The sequence below is a fragment of the Zea mays genome, chromosome 3 (genome assembly GCF_902167145.1).
Source record: "Zea mays cultivar B73 chromosome 3, Zm-B73-REFERENCE-NAM-5.0, whole genome shotgun sequence".
Classification (NCBI taxonomy): domain Eukaryota; kingdom Viridiplantae; phylum Streptophyta; class Magnoliopsida; order Poales; family Poaceae; genus Zea; species Zea mays.
Window position 1 is genome coordinate 115,653,756 of NC_050098.1, and position 17,123 is coordinate 115,670,878.

Here is a 17,123-nt window from a genome sequence, read left to right on the forward strand (position 1 = left end):
TGGATATTTCTAAATTAGCCTAAGGCAATACATGTTATGTCCACTAGTGAAACAACATTCTGAGACACTCGCCTTTTCTTGAAACTGTCTTTGCTATCGCTAATATGGACATGGGTTACATACTTCTCTACCCTTAGAAGTCTTTCACTCTGAATCTCGGGACGAGATTCTTTTAAGGGGGAGGACTGTAACACCCCAGGTGTTTATATTCCGCTCGACAACGAGTATGGATTTAAGCACGTAATATCAGTGGGTAAACGGACGCTAAATTTTAATCATCTTCGCCTAACGCGATTTTAATATCGTGTCGGTTTCGTCTGTCGCGAGTGCGACATCATTTTTATTTTTATCTATCCGGTCTCTTCCGAAATTTTCGTATTGTTCGGAACATAGTCGTTCCGAAAATCGGTGCGTTCGATGGTTATTTAAAATACGTCGCTCGCGCGAATACGAATTTGGAGCCTCGATCAACTCTTGAGATTTTTATCCCGAGCAAATTAATTGGAACTCGTCGACTAAGGTTTTCGGCGCAAAATAATTCTGTCCCCACTCGTCAATCGAGAAAATCGCGTCTGAGAATTTATAATTAAGATTCGATTCTCCACGTAAATTATCTGTTGTCGTGGAATCAGGTGTCGACTGCGGATGAAATTATTTTATTCCAAATCAAATAGGTTACAGTCTGAAGTACTGTTGTAACACCGTTCGAATTTGTTCCGACGACGTCTCGCCCTCATCCAAAACTTTGGATATAAATAACGGATACAAATTTATCTAATTCCGAAGTAGTCGCTAAATAAAATCATGTCCCATTTATTTCTATCAATCTTATTTGACTCGACTCATTTTTCGCTAAAATCTGGAGTTAGAAATATCTGCGAATTTTATAATAAAAAACAATCTACCAGCCGTCTTCCTCCTTATCCCCGCCCCCCTACCCCTGATAATCTCTACCGCCGCCGCCGCCGTGGGGATCGAGTTTATCCTGCGCGGTGTGCTCATCTCCATCGTCTCCCGTCGCTATCCCTCTTCCTGATATTTCTCGCGATGCTTATCTCCTCCCCGCGCGCAGCTTTTTCCTGCTCAGTTCCTTGCCGCGCCGCCGCCGAGTTCCCTGCCCGCTCCTTTTTCAGCTCCCAGTCGTCGAAGCTCTCTGCGCGCAGGGGCTTCCTAGCCATGGCAGCGCCCGCCTCCCTGCTCCCAGCGCCGCGCCCAGCTGCCTCTCTCTCTCCCTCAGCGCGCCTCCCCTGCATCGCGCGCTCCCTGCTCCAAGCTCGCCGTCAAAGCTCCCCTGCCGCGCCGCGCGCGCTGCTCCCCGAGCTCGCCCAAATCAGACAGTTCCTTCTCTGCTCCTCCCCGTCTCCTTCCTCTACCTCCAACTGCTTTCCCATGGCGTTCAGTGTTTCTCCCTGCTCGCTTCTCCCTCAAGCACGCTGTGTTCCTCCCTCCAGCCGCATCCTCCCGCGCCCAGTTCCCAGCGCCGCCGGCCAAGCTCGCCGGCCGAGCCCCAGCCCCAGCCAGCTGAGGTCCTTTCCATGGCGGTTTCCCCATGCCACGCTCCCAGCTCGGAATTCCCCTGTCGTGCAGCTCACCGCGCCCTGGATCCCCGGCCACCGCGCCTGCTTCCTCTCTCCCTCAGCTCTACTCACTTTCCTGACGCGCGCGCCCAGCAGAGCCTGACCCCGCCGTGAGCTTGTCCATGGCGCTCGGCGTCTAGCTTTCCTGCGCGTCGCGGCCCTCCTTCCCCAGCTCCCTCTCCATGCCCGGTGTCCTGCCTGTCTGCTCGTCGATCTCCTCCATGTCGCGCCATCCACCCTGGGCGCACGACGCTCGTTTCTGTCAGCAAATTCACTGCACCTCCCCTGGTTTTCGACGGCAACGGCTGCTCACTCGTGGCCGTGGCGTGCCGGGGCCGGATGCACGACCTGCTCACCGGTCATCCCTGCCCTAGCTTGGATCTCGCCCTTGCTCATCGGTCGACCGCTCGTCTGCTGCATCCTCTCGGTCAGGAAATGTCATGCATCCCCATCCTGCTCTAGTGCTCGTCGGCCTCACCGTTGTTGTCGTGGTCGCGAGTCCTGTTGTCCCCCAGCGCCGTCGTCCCCGTTGACCACACCGACCGCGCAGCAGAAGCGTGGTGGGCGCGATGGTCTGAGACTGGCCGGTCGTCGTGTGTGCTAGTCCTCGTCAATATCTGGTGCTGCGAGCTCCGCGCTCCTTGGCTGCGCTCGCCGTGTCCTCCATAGATATTTTTGCCTAGTCGCGCGGACCTCACCGTCGTCTTGGTCGTCGATGCCACACAACCATTCATGCGGTGTTGTCCTCACGGACACCGCTTCACACCCTCACCCTGTTTTCACCATCCGTAGCGTCGTCGTCTGGATGTCCTGACTGCAGCACCAGCGCTCTCGACCTTGCCCAAAGCTCTATATTGGATCCGTCAGCGTGCTACTTGTCCGCTGGCTCCTCACCGTCGACTCTCGACACCACAAGCTCATTTTCTCTTGTGCACATCTCCCCAGACCATGTCTCATCACGCGTATGCATTATCGATCTTGTCGTCGTTTGTGCATCCCCAAGAAATCCTAAGAATCAGGTGAAGACGAAGCTAGCCGGGTGATATTCACCAAGTGCTCGACAAAAGCTCGAACAAGTCGTCGATCGTCATCCTCGTCTACGCCAAGCTCTGAAAAGATTAGGCGCAGAAGAAAATAAATCAGTATGCGGCCGGAGAATGCTCTGAAAAGATTCGACGCAGCACTCACCCTATTTTCGGTGAAATGCTGAGCTGAAAGGCGTCATCGACTTCGTGGTTTCAAGTCGGATGTCATAAGGGTAAGCTGATTCGTATTCCAGTCAACTAGGTCTATAAATAGAATTGTTGGTCACAATATCTTTACTACTCTATAAGAGTGTAGTGTAGACGTTCACAACCCGTGCACCATGGTTCTGCCGCGCAATCCTCTCCATCCGTTCCTCATCGCACGGCCACCACACCACAGCCGCTCTCAATTGCCTCCCCCACCGCGCCAGAGCCGCAATTTGTGCCTCCCCTACCGCGCCCTTCCATCCATGGCGCGATCCCCGCCACCCCATCCCCCGCCTCCCTTCCATCCTAGCCCGCCCCTTCCATTCCCCGCATCTCCATCCTCGTCCGTCCTCCACCGATCCACATGTGCGCCCCTTCCATCCTTGCCGAACCACGCGCAGGATGTGCCCGCTCCGGTGGAGGAGGAAGAGACGATCGCGTCGGCGCACTATGCCAGGAGCCGGTCTGAGACGGCGCCTACTGCGCGGGAGGGTGACAGAAGGCCGACTCCGCCCAGGGTAAAGAAGTCAACCTCGGAGGTGAGGAGGTCGCAGGTCCGAGCCGGCATGGGAGCAGCAGGACAAGAAGGAGAAGACGCAGGGGGCAACTCAACAAGGGCCAAGTCAAGCTCGGGGGCTAGGAAGACGCCTGCTCTGAGGCAGGCGGAGGTCGGCGCCGAGTGCGTGGACGCGAGGGCGAAGGCATTCATTGACAGCTTCAGGCAGTAGTAGCAGGTGCACCACTACCAGGAGGAGGAATACGTCCCGCCTCCGGCGCCCGCGCCGCCGCTGTCGCGCACGTCGTCCGTCCTAGACCGCCTCCGCTCCTTCGACCTGTACCGCTTCCGCTCTGGCGACCTCGGCCCCGACCTTCCCTCCGCCGCCGCCGCCACGGAGACGGACAAGAATGAGAAGCAGCAGTCGGCGCACTACGGGCGGAGCCAGCGCGGGAGCAGGGCAAGTCGCAGGACGCAAGGATGAGCAAGTCGAGCTCGAGCGGCGTCGTGGCGGAGGCGCATCAGTGCGTGAACGCGCGCGCGGATGACTTCATCAACAAGTTCAGGCAGCAGCTACAGCTGCAGCACTGAACTCGCTGCTCAACTACAAGGAGGTGCTCGACCGCGGCGGTGGCAAGCAGTAGCCGCAGCGTGCAAGGCGGAGGGAGAAAGGTAGCTAGCTGTAGGATCCAATCCAAAACCATACTGCAAAAAAATCGATCTTTGGTCCATCAACCAGTAGACCTCGAGTATGGATTATGCAGTGTTGTTCTTATTAGCACAGTTATGTAAGAATCGCTATTTTTCAGCTTGTTAATTTCAATTGGTTTGTGGTGCTGGCATTTGAGACCTCGCGCAGGCAAAGAGTGGCCTGCGGCAGCCTGGGCACTGGGTGAGGTCTGGCGCCGGGGCTCCGACCAACAGCGTGCAGCCAGCCGAGCCGTGAAGCCAGGGGAAGGGATGGAGAAAGGAGGAAATATTAGGAGGAAAGGGTGAGGAAGGTGGAGAGCTGCTGTTGGCCGTGATCCCCGCTATGCGACTACTCTCACACAACAGGCAGTTTGCTCGTCGCTGGATAAATCGCGACGATTCCCGAGTATGCTCACGAGAGGGTAAACATCTCTCTCACAGCTGCTGGGGTGGCGCTATCCATGGTGAAGAGGGTGTCCACCGCTATGGCGGAGCGGCTGGCACTCCCAACAGGTACGAGCCATTCTCTTCCTGCATTATTTTTCTTATTTTTTTGTTTCTGTTTATGCTGCAAGAATACATGGTCCAATCAGAATCGTCAAACTTTATATTTCGTAAAAACGCAATTAGAACAACATCGTTCCTTACTTTATTATTATAGAGAATCATGTGACAACAGTTGACAATCTTATGTTTTTTCCTTAATTTTCTATCAGTTAGCAGCAGACCCATTTGCTGCCACTCCACTAAGCTACTTGATTGTGGTAGCTGAGATCTAGCGTTGCACAATACCCATTGTTTATGTGTTTTCCATATTGAAGCTATATGAGTTTTGGTTGAGCAGAGGAGATTTTTGGACACTTTTGTTGTGTCTGATTAGGACATCAATGTCATTACAATAATATGGTATAACTAGATATATACCCGTGCGTTACTACGGAAATCTCTACTACTACTTAAGTGCCTAATGTAGGCGTCCACAGGCGGACGGTGCACGGTTCTGCCGAAACCGCATCCCATCCGCACGTCGCGCTTTCTGCTCCACGCCGCGCTTTCTTCTCCACACGCTGGGCTTCCATCCATGGCTACCCGTGCGCCCCGCTCTCCCTTTCCTTGCGCGAGATGGATCGATGAGATTGCACACAACCCCTGCTGCATATTCAACCACTGATCCCCTACATCCGCGGCCTCGAAAGGTGTGTTTTATATTTTTAAATCTCTTCAATTATATGTTTGATGACCCGTGGGGATTGAGCTCATATGAATTTGACTTGGATCCAAGTTTTGTAGTAGTCAATTCATTAGATCTGGTTTAGCTACATGTTCACTTAATGAAGAAGCATCTAGATTAAGCATTTTGTGCTTTAGACTCTATTGAATCCTGTTTGTTCGACACTGTTGTATGCGCACAACTTAGACTCTACTGATCCATTCACAACCACTCTATTGAATCCTGTTTGTTCAATTCAAGCCATGGTTATTGGTTTCAAAATAAATCTCACACTTGATCATCCTTGTGCGGCCTCATTCTAGAATGTGTTGATTTGCAATTACGGTTTATTTGCAATATTTGAGCAGAGCTGTTAGTTTTCAGAAATGGTCTTATCAGTATAGAAATGGCAAAAGCTACATTCTCCACAGGTTGTATTCCTTTCTGTCTCCATAATTGAATAATGGAACTTGTAACTGTATCCAGTGACAACTAATTTGTAGCTTATGAGGCCATAATAATTGCACATCAGAACCTGCAAAATCCCAAGATACAAAAATTGATAGAACCAATATCTCGCCGTGCCTCCAGACCTGTGGTGAAACACTGAGCTAGCCGTTTGTTGAATATCAGAAATAGCAATTTCTTTCTCTGCAATTAGTGTATACCAATCTGATTCCTCTTGATCAAACATATTCATGATCTCCTGCTTGCCTCAGAATCTGAAGACCATAGAGAAGCAGATGAACTTTCAGATAAAGAGCTGTAAGGCTTATCCATTGTTTTACTCCTGGTGGTATCTATTGGTTCAGTCTCAGCGATAACATCCATCAGTAAGTGTTGTAAGACTTGTCCATTGTTTTCCAAACATCCAACTTCCTGCCTGAAAGCCAATCTGGACTCATTCACTGGGTTCCAAACCCATTTTCTTCCCCCCGTCACACTCACAGTTTGTGCTGTGCTGATCAATGTAATGCTTATGATTCCATGCATCATCAAGCAAGGCTGATGCAGTCCCTGCTTCACTGAACTTCTCTGGTTCCTTGATACATCTATTCTCAAGAGATGCTATGCTGCTCATGCGCTCACCTGCTTCAGCGGCTGCTGCAGTTTGGCCATTTGCCACTATTTCGTTTTCAGCAGGTGTACAATCTACAAGTTGGTGTAGTTTTTATCACGAGCCTACAGCAGGCCATGGCAGAGTTCTTTGGATATGCAAATTGTATCGAACACAAGACTTTATTTAGATCCAAACAATTCAAAACCACAATATCGATACATTGCTCATTGCGGCAGACAAAGCTGACCACCTAAAGCTGTTTATTGCAAATATAAGCATGTGGCACATTACAATAGCACATGTTATGTGGCATAAATAATTAGGCTTGGCTGCTTCACAAGATAACCACTGGCAGCAACTCTGAATCTGATCTCTCGTCGACTGCATCAGCATTTCATCTTCTTTACCTCTCTTTCCTCGCTCTCATCCATAGCATCAGCTTCCCAGCAGGGAGCATCACTCTCTGAGCGATTCTTGACAATGTCACCAGCGAAGTGGCTGAGGAGGTCGTTTCTAACAAGAGGAAGTGGCTGAGGAGGTCGGGGCAGCGACATGCTAGGTCGGACAAGTGGAGCTGGACCAGGAATAGGTCTCCCAGCAACATTGGAAGCATCAAACTGTTCCTCACCACCCTGAATCTGAGATAATGCATGAGTAGCAGTGCGCCCAATCCAACATGTGCTTTGATGTGCTTGCTATGTTTTGTTTCTTTCTCTTATTCTTATTTTATTTTGTTTTTAGGTTGTCAATGGTCTCCTGCAAAGGGAGGACTGGGAAACAGCAATAACAGTGCCACTTGGGATCATTCCAGCAGGTACATTATCATAGCAACTCCTTTATTATATGGATATAATGATGCACATTAGTTGTATCTGGTAGCTTTTTTCAGTTTTTTTGTTGGGCAGATTTTTCACACAATACAATGTGCAACAGGTACTGGAAATGGAATGGCACGATCTCTACTGCATGCTGCTGGTGAACCATTCTCTATATCTAATGTTGTGTTCGCAATCATCAGAGGTCACTGTCTTTGTCCTTATCTTTGTCACCTTTATCTAGCAGCCACATCATCTTATCTCGTCCATTTATGTGTTTGAACAATTGCTGATGCGGCTTCTATTTATTACACAGGTCATAAACGTGCCCTTGATGTTACTTCTGTTGTGCAGGGAAAGGCGAGGTTCTTTAGTGTCCTGATGCTTACATGGGGTATGCAACATATAACCTTTGTTTCGAAACAACAGCTGAGAACATAGGCCACCTTGCTCAGAGATTGCTCTGTCACTTTCTCTTTTGCTGCAGTGAAATTTAATTGACAAAACTGAAAATGGTCTACGAACTGCAGGTCTGGTGGCTGATGTTGATATTGAATCTGAGAAGTATAGGTGGATGGGAAGTGCTCGCCTTGATTTTTATGTATACTCTCTACACTAAAAGCTTATATCAAGTAGTTGATTTTATTTTTCATATCTGTAAGTTTCTCTCTCTTTTTATATAATGGAGTTAACAAAGAGATATTGGCTGATCCTGCACCATCTTGGGGCTTGGCAGGGTCGACTCTTGCTTTACTACTTAGTTGCAAGCCCCAACTGCAGGAAATGGCTTTTTTGGTTACTGTAAATGGTGTATAGCTTTACTTAGAAGTGCATTCATGCATTGTAACAGCCCTAGAAGAAAGGACCATAGTTATCATACCTGTAACAGCCCTAGGAGGAAATGTTTGCAATATGTTTTGGATTTGTAGAGAGTGAGCACCTTACCTCTTTATCCCTCCTTGCATCTGTTCGTAGCTAGCAACTTGCACTATTATATGGTTTGGTACCTCTGTTGATTTACCTTTTAATCACTAATGCATCTGTTCATTGCTAGCAACTTGCACAATTATAATATTTGGTACCTCTGTTGATTTAAATAATTATCCCTCCTTGTATTTGTTAGTAGCTAGCAGCATGCACTGTTATAATGTTTGGTACCTCTGTTGATTGAACTGTTTACTGTTGTTTTGGCTTCCTTTTGTCTTCGAAAAGTTGATCGATCATTGATCTATAGATCTATGAATTATGTGATAGGCTCAGTTTATTGCATGCGATTCATATGTTGTATATACTTATCCGAGGAGCCTTTGCGCTTCGCCACTGCCTTCAGCGAAGAGTTCATCATCAACGTTGAGGGCGAAAACCTTTCTCCCCAAGGAGCCCCTTAAGGCTACTACACAACAAGTTCATCTGTCTTGTCTCCTGATTTGGGATTCGTCCATGGCTTCAAAGTATATCCGTTACATGTTAGTATTATATTTCCTTAGATATCTAGGTTGCTGAATAATTTTTCTAGGTAGCTAGGACGATGAATTAACATGAGATGACTATGTTGTTTATACATATAGACTGTTGTCAGTATAAATTAGGTTTGCTGATGTAGCCTAATTCACATGCTTCTGCAAACATGGTGAATGATCAGATTTCAATGTATATGGTTATGACTTATCTCTTCTCGTCAAATAATGTGAGATATTGAGGTGAATAATAAATTATGTGTTTCTTATCTCCAAGTAATCGTTACGTACTAACATTTTAATAACGAGAGCATAGAAACGATAAATATTGCTTATGTATCCCAATGTATCTTATTATTATATGTTGACTCCGTAGTAAAGCACGGGCATACACCTAGTAAATGTTATTAATTTAGCATACGTATTTGTGATGATCGATTTAGATAAATCGGTAAATCAAGTAATTAAGTTACACAGTTTAAAGAGTTAATAAAAAGCTCGGAATAAAAATAGATTTTCTAGTGTATTATGTTAATTTGGTTAATAGATGAAGTCGATGCCTGCTTAATTAGTCAACTTATTCTAGGTTTGGTGTTTAATTCGTTGCCGTATAAGTATTATTTAGGTTTGCGATATTCCTCCTTATATGCATACATGTGCATTATGCATCTCATTCAGGTACGTTAATTAATCATGTGATGCGAAAGATGACCCAAGTCGACCCCAAGTGCGGGCTAACCCGCAGGATGAAACTGATGGACCAACCTGAAGATGGTTAAATCAAGCAAGTGCTCGGTCGAGAGATACTCGTCAAGTGGACATCGCCTAACAAACATTAACCTAGTGTTATTCAGGCAAGCCCCGGTGCATTTGCCACCTCTTTGATATTTTAAAATCTTTATCACCTTGTATGATGCATTAGGTGATAGGAGTTGTGTGCTAAACCGTTGATGCATTTCCTTCCTTGAAAATTGATTTCCCTTGATACCCGTTTTGAAAAGAATTTTATGATGCTTAGCCTTACTTTAGCATACAAAAATGTTTTGTTTTAAAACAAAGGTGATGCTTCAGTAGGTGGGAATGTTTTCAAAAATAAAACTTGATGGTGGATCTGTCAAAAGCCTTGATGGGTTCTAAATCGGAAAAGATGTACCTCTGCCAGGTACCAGACTTTGGGTTGAAATTAATAAAGCTGAGACCAGACGGTTGACTTGCACGAGAAGGGAGTCTCGGTGTAGTGTCTCCGTCTGAGTCGATTAAGGACCTTCTCAATGTAGGCTTGCTGATCGAGGACCCTTTAACTGGTCACATGCCTCATCATGGGTAAGCTTTGCATCGGGCAGACTAATACCAGAATAAGATAACACGCAATGGGAGTGAAGAGATGGCGAGAGTAGCGTGTACCCTCCGCGGCAAGAGGCTGGACGGTGGTGTATCTGTGCTCTCGGTTGGTGTGAACCTGATCTGGTCTTAAGAACCCCGGTGGCGAGTTGACATATGCAAGGGTTAAGTGCTACATATGTTGTGTGATTGGAGATTCTCAGCTGAGTATAATCGATTCGGATCGCCGTAACTTCGCGAACATGAAGACTTGGTCACTGCCCTACACGTAGCATTCCAGTGAATAAGAAGGGTTGATAAGAAATTGGCTAGTATAGGTCAAGTGCTTGAACTAGGGTAGAAAGAACTATAGATGCAGGTGTTGGGGACTTGTTCTCAAATGCTATGAATCAAAAACAAGGCAACATAAAATGTTAAATATTAATGCCCTTCGTCCGCTGAAGCATTATCTCCCCAAGGATTTAATGAACTTCGGACGAAGACCATGAGCGAAATATCACGAAGGTCATACCTTCGTGATCAAACTTATAAAACAATATGAAATAAAATATAAAAATATGAAGTATTAGAGAGAGAAATGCCTTAGATAGACAACATTATTCACATATTTTATTATATGAATTTAAATATCAAAACATAATGTTTAGGCATGTTTATACCTTGGCCTTGACAGAAAACAATAATTCCAGAGCAATGCGTTTGCAATTACAGGATTCCGTGAACAGTAAAGGAATACTGTTCACTATTTATAGGCAAAGGACACAGCCTATAAGGAATTACAATCATATCCCTTATAAAAGTTTACAACAATGACTCAGACCCTTATGGACTAAAAGGTCATTCTATTTTTAAGTCGGTTCGATCCTTCATCTTCGGATACGTTATAAAACCAAAGCTACATGAGTGGTAGCTTCGGCATTACGTATAAGCAGCTTTAGCCGAAGCTGATTCTTACTGCAGGACCTTCGGCGACGAAGCATGGTCCCAACAGTAGCCCCTTCGCGGTGCTAGATCGTTTTTCGTAACGAGCTTGATCCGTGAAAAAAGTCTCTTAGGCTTCGGGAAGCCGAAGGTCCGAAAAACACCTTCCCTGAACTCGTTGTCGAGAAACGATACAGTTTCCGAGCGCGGAGCGATCCCACCATGCAGGTTCACTTTCTTGGTTTTTGCGGCCCACTGTTCAGTGGGTGCGAGCGACTGTTTGCCCGGTGTAAAAATCTTGACGATTCACCTTCTTACCTGCAGCACTATATAAACAGATAGGTAGGTGTGAAGTTACCACAACATTCATTGCTATTGCACTGTTTCGCTGCCAAAAATTTAACCATAGCCGAAGCTTGACTTTTGCATTCAAACGAAGCTCCAGTTTGGATTGTGCTTCGTCACGAGAAGAGCTTCGGAAAAAAGGTTATTAACTTCCAAGAAATTTTTCAAGAAAATTTAAAATCAAATGGCCAGAGTACGCTCTACTGCTAGGGTTGAGCGTGATGGAGACGAGACCAAAGCCATTGAAACTGTTCCGATTTATGAAGCAATGAGGCGTTCTGGGCTGGTTTCATCAGAGGACGCACCTGCTGCCGAAGCAACACAAGCTGATGTTGAAGAAGCTGGTTCCGAAGATGAGTACAGCTGCGGGATGCCAAGTAAACCTAGTCATTTGGATTTTGGAAAGTCCACCATCTCTGAAGTTGATCTTCCCAAAATGGTGAAACTGGGCTACTTCAGTGAAGAAAAAAAGAAGCTGATTCGTTTTGGCGGAGAGGAAATTACTCCGAAGCTGGAAAAGAATGAGGTTGTAGTGTTCAAAAGCTTCTTTAAAGTAGGATTAAGATTTCCTTTGAATGGGATGATTGCTGATGTTTTGAAAAAGTTTGGGGTTTACCTTCATCAGCTGACCCCTAATGCTATTGTTAGATTAAGCGTTTATATTTGGGCCCTTCGTAGCCAGGGAGTGGAACCGTTCGGCGAGGGTTTCTGTCGAGTTCATGAACTACACTATCAGACTAAAGCCAGAGGAGATGGTCTTCATGAGAATTTTGGATGTTACAACTTTGCTTATCGCAAGACTACAAAGTTTCCAGTGATAAGCTACCGAAGCAAATGGCCAGCCGGATGGAAGTCTGAATGGTTTTATGTTAAAGTTGATAAAGATGAAGATAAATTGGTCCAGAGTCCGCTAGAGCTAACCTTCGGAGAAACGAGGCCCCGATGCAACATGATAAGGGGGAGCCCGAGCCAAATTGCTTTGGCTGAATTTCGCGTGATTTCAGATCATATTGGCACTAGAGACTTGGTGCAGGAATTTCTGGCTTTTAAAGTGTTCCCAACAATGAGGGATTGGGAGATGCCGAAGCTGGAGGGAGAAAAGAAAAAAGGAGAACTTGTTCGATTGCCTTATTACTACAAGTTTAAGAAACACTTTAAAAAAACCCTGCCAGGAGTGGTTGGACACAATCAAGATTATGTGCAACGATATCCTCGGAAATTATTCTAAGAAAGAAGATCAGTTGATGACTGCAGCCTTCGGCACTCGTCCGAAGCGAAGATTGAATCGTGTGCTAGATGCCTTGAATTTTGATTACCCTAATTATGAGCAACTGGGCGGAGATGCCGAAGGCCCGAAGAGAAAGAGGATTGCCAGCGCCCTAGACAAAGAAAGCACCAAATTGGCTAAAAATGAAAAAGAAATTTCTGAAAAACTGAGCCCTGAGCCGAAGGTAACTGTTCCAAGGAAAAGAAAAGCTGCATCTCCAAAACCAAAGACATTGGCCCGAGAGGAGGAAGCTCCTGCGACACCTTCTGCTGCCAAAGTGGAAGAGATTCTGAAGGTAATGACTGAACCTTTGCCTGTCAAGCTAAGTCCGCTGGCGCCAGAACTGACGAAGTTTTTTCAGAAGGGCAAAGAAGCTTCGGCAGCAGAAAGTCCCGCAAAGCCGAAAAAACGAAGAATTATCCAAGTGGCAGATGTCATTCATCAGACACCGCCACCGACATCGGCGTCAAAAATTGTCACTACCGAAACCACAGCCATTGGAGCCGAAACCACCGGAGCCGAAACCGGGGGAGCCAAAGCCACTGGAGCCGAAACCACCGGAGCCGAAGCTACCGGAGCAAGCACTGAAGCCGAAGCCACCGGAGCCGAAACCGGGACCAACGAAGATCCTAACCTGGAAACCACGCTTGATGATATTGACAATATACTTCTGAGAATGGCTGAAGAAGAAGCTGCTGTGGTTGCAGTGAACACGGCAACAGAAAAAGGAAAAGAGCAGATTGAAGACATTTTTGAAGAAGAAAAATTTAATTTTCAAGATATACTTGGACAAGAGTTATCAGACGCTGAAAAAGAAGAGCTAAAGAAATATGATATATCCTGTGGATACAAACCAGGGTCTCTGCTATTTGGTGGGGTCAATGAAGGGAAGCTGAGATGCCTTCGGAACCGAACTGAGGCCAAGGTTGTTAGGACCTTCTCCAAAAGCGTTGGCCTGCCGAAGATAGAAGCGGACCTCTGCAGGTACCAGCGACAGCATATCGCCAGTAGCTTGCTCTATGCTAATTTCAAGGTAAAAAACTCTCGATTTTTTATTATTATTTTTATTTTGAATTAAGTTGTTTTCTGACGAAGGTTGTTTTGGCAGAGTATACTACTAAGTAAAGTGCTGAGAATGCAACAAGATCTTGAAGATGAGAAGAACGAAGCTACCATCAAAGATCTAGAAAACAAATTCAGAAATTACGAAGCTGCTCTGAAGGAAAAAGACTCTGTCGTTCAAGATCTTGAAATCAAAGTTAAAGATCACGAAGCTGCCTTGGAAAAGAAAGACTTCGTCATTCATTCTATGGAAGGTTCATTGGCTGAAGCCAAGCCGAAAATAAAAAATTAAACAATGAATTACTTATAAAATCAGAAAAGTCTGAGCAGGAAAATAAGAATCTCGAAACAAATCTCAAGACCGAAATCGAGAAGAATTCAAATTTGCAAAAATCATTGAAGGAGCTTCAGGAGAAATGCTTAGATTTCGGGAGCCGATGTGTGCAGCGGCTGAAGGATGTGTTTCACTCAATTGGAGCCAGCTCTGATAAATTTACACTTTCAGCTGAAAACTTGCCAAGCACCTTGGAATACATTGAGGGCGAAGTTGATGCACTTGACGAAGTTATTGCTGGGCATGCTGATTTCTGCGCCCTGCTAGCTTCTCGAGGCACATCTACCGCTTTCCTGAAGGCTGGCTGTACGCACGGAAAAATTGTAAATAGACCAAACTTTAGCTTGTCACCGACAGATTTGGTTGACATCCCAAGCCTAGCCCGAAGCATAGAAAACAGATTTATGACCCAAATTTGGATAAACGGCGGGCGAAAAATGGCTGGTGACGAAGCTCGGAGCCACCTTAAGCCGGTGAGAAACTTATACTTGTTACTTTTACCTTCTCCTTGAATTCTGCACCTTTCTCATTCTGTTTCAATATATACAGGATGACGAAGCTGAAGAATGACGGACTGAAGCTTAACAGTTGCTGCAAAAGACTTTTCTGCAAAAAATTCTGGAGAAATCTTTGTAATATAATTGTAGAAAAACTTATGTAAATTTATGAATACCTTGTAATATATCTTTTCCCCTTTATCCGTGTACGATCTGCTTTGCTGTGGACGAAATTTCATTTTTGAGCTGAAGGCGAAAAACACCTTCCCTTCTTTTCGTACACAACGAAGCATGAAAATTTCCTCTTTCTCCGAAGTTTTTCCTCATAGCCGAAGCATCTGCCTTTTCTGTATGGTATGATGATGATGATCCTATATATGTCTAAATGAATGTTTATGAATGCAAATGTCATGATGTAATGTATTGTGCAAATGATTATCCGAGTGTACATCCAAAACCATAATCATAGCCTTCATTCCCTTGGGAATGACTCAAATCTTTTTGCCGTTTATTTTTCGGCTTCACCGTTTACTTTTCGGTGTATCAGCGCTGACTTTTCGCTGTAAGCCTCCCTTAGGAGCTTCTTCGTCTTTTACTTTCAGCGGAATCAGCGTTTATTTTTCGCTGTAAGCCTCCCTTAGGAGCTTCTTCGCCTTTTACTTTCGACGGAATCAGCGTTTATTTTTCGCTGTAAGCTCTGCATTCCCTTAGGAACGACTTTTGAGCTTCTCCCCGTTTTCTTTTCTTTTTTCCTTTGCACTCGATGGTGCGTTCTCAGCTTTTACATTTACATCTTTGGGGGATATCGCTCTTATAGAATTGAAATAAGGAAAAGAAAAATTACATGTTGTGGCCCCATTAAAAACCTTTCTCCCCTTTGGAAAGGAAAAGGGTGCCACAAGAAAGAATAGAAAAAATTACATCAAGCTAAACATAATATTGCCGAAGCTCGTCCGCATTCCATGATCTAGGAATGTCGTTGGCGTCCATATCTTTCAATCTGTAGGAATCGGGTCTTGACGAAGATACTACCAGAAAAGGTCCTTCCCACTTCAGCTGTAATTTGCCTACTGTCTCTGGGTTGGCTACTCTTCGAAGCACCAAATGTCATGGTTCAATGTTCTTTAGCCTAACCTTTCTATCACGTCATTTTATTGTTTCAGCTTGGTATTTGTTGATGTTTTCCACATCCTGAAGCCTGATCCCCTCTATAGCATCTTTTTCCACAGAGTAATTAGCTTCAGCTTCGTCTTCTATCGAAGCTACTATTCTTATTGATCCTGCTTTGGCTTCTTCCGGAGTTATTTCTTCGTCACCAAACAATAGTTTGAATGGTGTAAAGCCTGTTGATCTTGATATTGTTGTGTTGTGGCTCCACACCACTTTGATTAATTCGTCTGGCCACTTTCCCCTAGGCTGATTGAAGATTAACTTCATTATTCCTGTCATTATGATGCCATTAGCCCTTTCAACAAGTCCATTCGACTCCGGATGCCGAACTGATGCAAAATGGATCTCCGTGCCAATTTGTTCACAAAATTCTCTGAACGCTTCGGAATCAAACTGCGTTCCATTATCCACAGTAATAGCCTTCGGCACTCCGAAACGACAAACAATATTTTGCCAGAAAAACTTTTGAATAGTGACCGAAGTTATTGTGGCTAAAGGCTTTGCCTCAATCCATTTAGAAAAATATTCCACTGCCACTACAACATATCTTAAGTTCCCTTGTGCTGGTGGTAACGGACCTAACAAATCAAGGCCCCACCTTTGCAACGGCCAGGTGGGTTGTATTAACTAGGTTAGAGACAAAGGTTGTTTTTGATCTCTTGCACATTTCTGACAACCTTCGCACTTTTGGACTAATTCCGCTGCATCCGAAGCTGCCTTTGGCCAATAAAATCCTTGACGAAAAACTTTTCCAAGCAAAGGCCTAGATCCAATGTGAGATCCACACAGGCCTGCGTGTATTTCCTTCATCAATTCTATACCTTCGGCTCTGGATAAACACTTGAGTAATGGAGCACAGACTCCATGCTTGTACAACTCCCCTTCTATTATAACATATGGTCGAGCTCTTGCCTCTATCCTCCTGTTATAAGCTTCATCATCTGAAAGAAAGTTACCCTGAAGGAAAGAGATGATCTCAGTTCTCCAGTCTTCACTATAGACAGGGGATATATTGAGGACTGCTCTTTCAAGAAGTTCAACCGAAGGTGCTTTTATTGTCTCGAAAAATACTTCCGAAGGTAAGGGCAGCCCCTGTGCTGCTGACTTGGCTAATAAATCAGCATATTCATTTTCTCCATGAGGAATATTTTTAACAGAAAACCCTTCAAAGGAAGCCTCAATCCTTCGAGCCGTGTCTAAATATTTTTCAAGCTTCGGATCCCTTGCTTTATAACTTTTGTCAATATGACCAGAAATAACCTGGGAATCAGTTTTAAGAACCGCCCTTCTAATTCCCATCGCCTTTAACTTCCGAAGACCCAAGAGCAAAGCTTCGTACTCAGCAATGTTATTTGTGCAACTGAAATCAAGTCTTGTTGCATAACAAGTTTTGACTTTGGAAGGTGCGACCAACACAGCGGCTGCTCCTGCTCCGAAGGTTCCCCAAGATCCATCGCAAAATACTGTCCAAACGTCGGCATCTTTACTCGTTTCTTCTTCCTGAGCCTCTGGCGTCTAGTCAGCAATGAAGTCTGCCAACGCTTGGGACTGAATCGAAGATCTATGCACATAATCAATACAAAATTCATTGAGTTCCGCAGCCCATTTTCTAACCCTTCCAGTAGCTTCTCTATTTCTCATAATATCCT

General features: G+C 45.3%; 1 pseudogene; it reads left to right on the forward strand.

Moving 5' to 3' along the window:
- The first annotated feature begins 2,943 nt into the window (after positions 1-2,943).
- LOC109945079 (neural Wiskott-Aldrich syndrome protein-like) lies at positions 2,944-8,746 on the forward strand (annotated as a pseudogene).
- Positions 8,747-17,123: the final 8,377 nt, after the last annotated feature.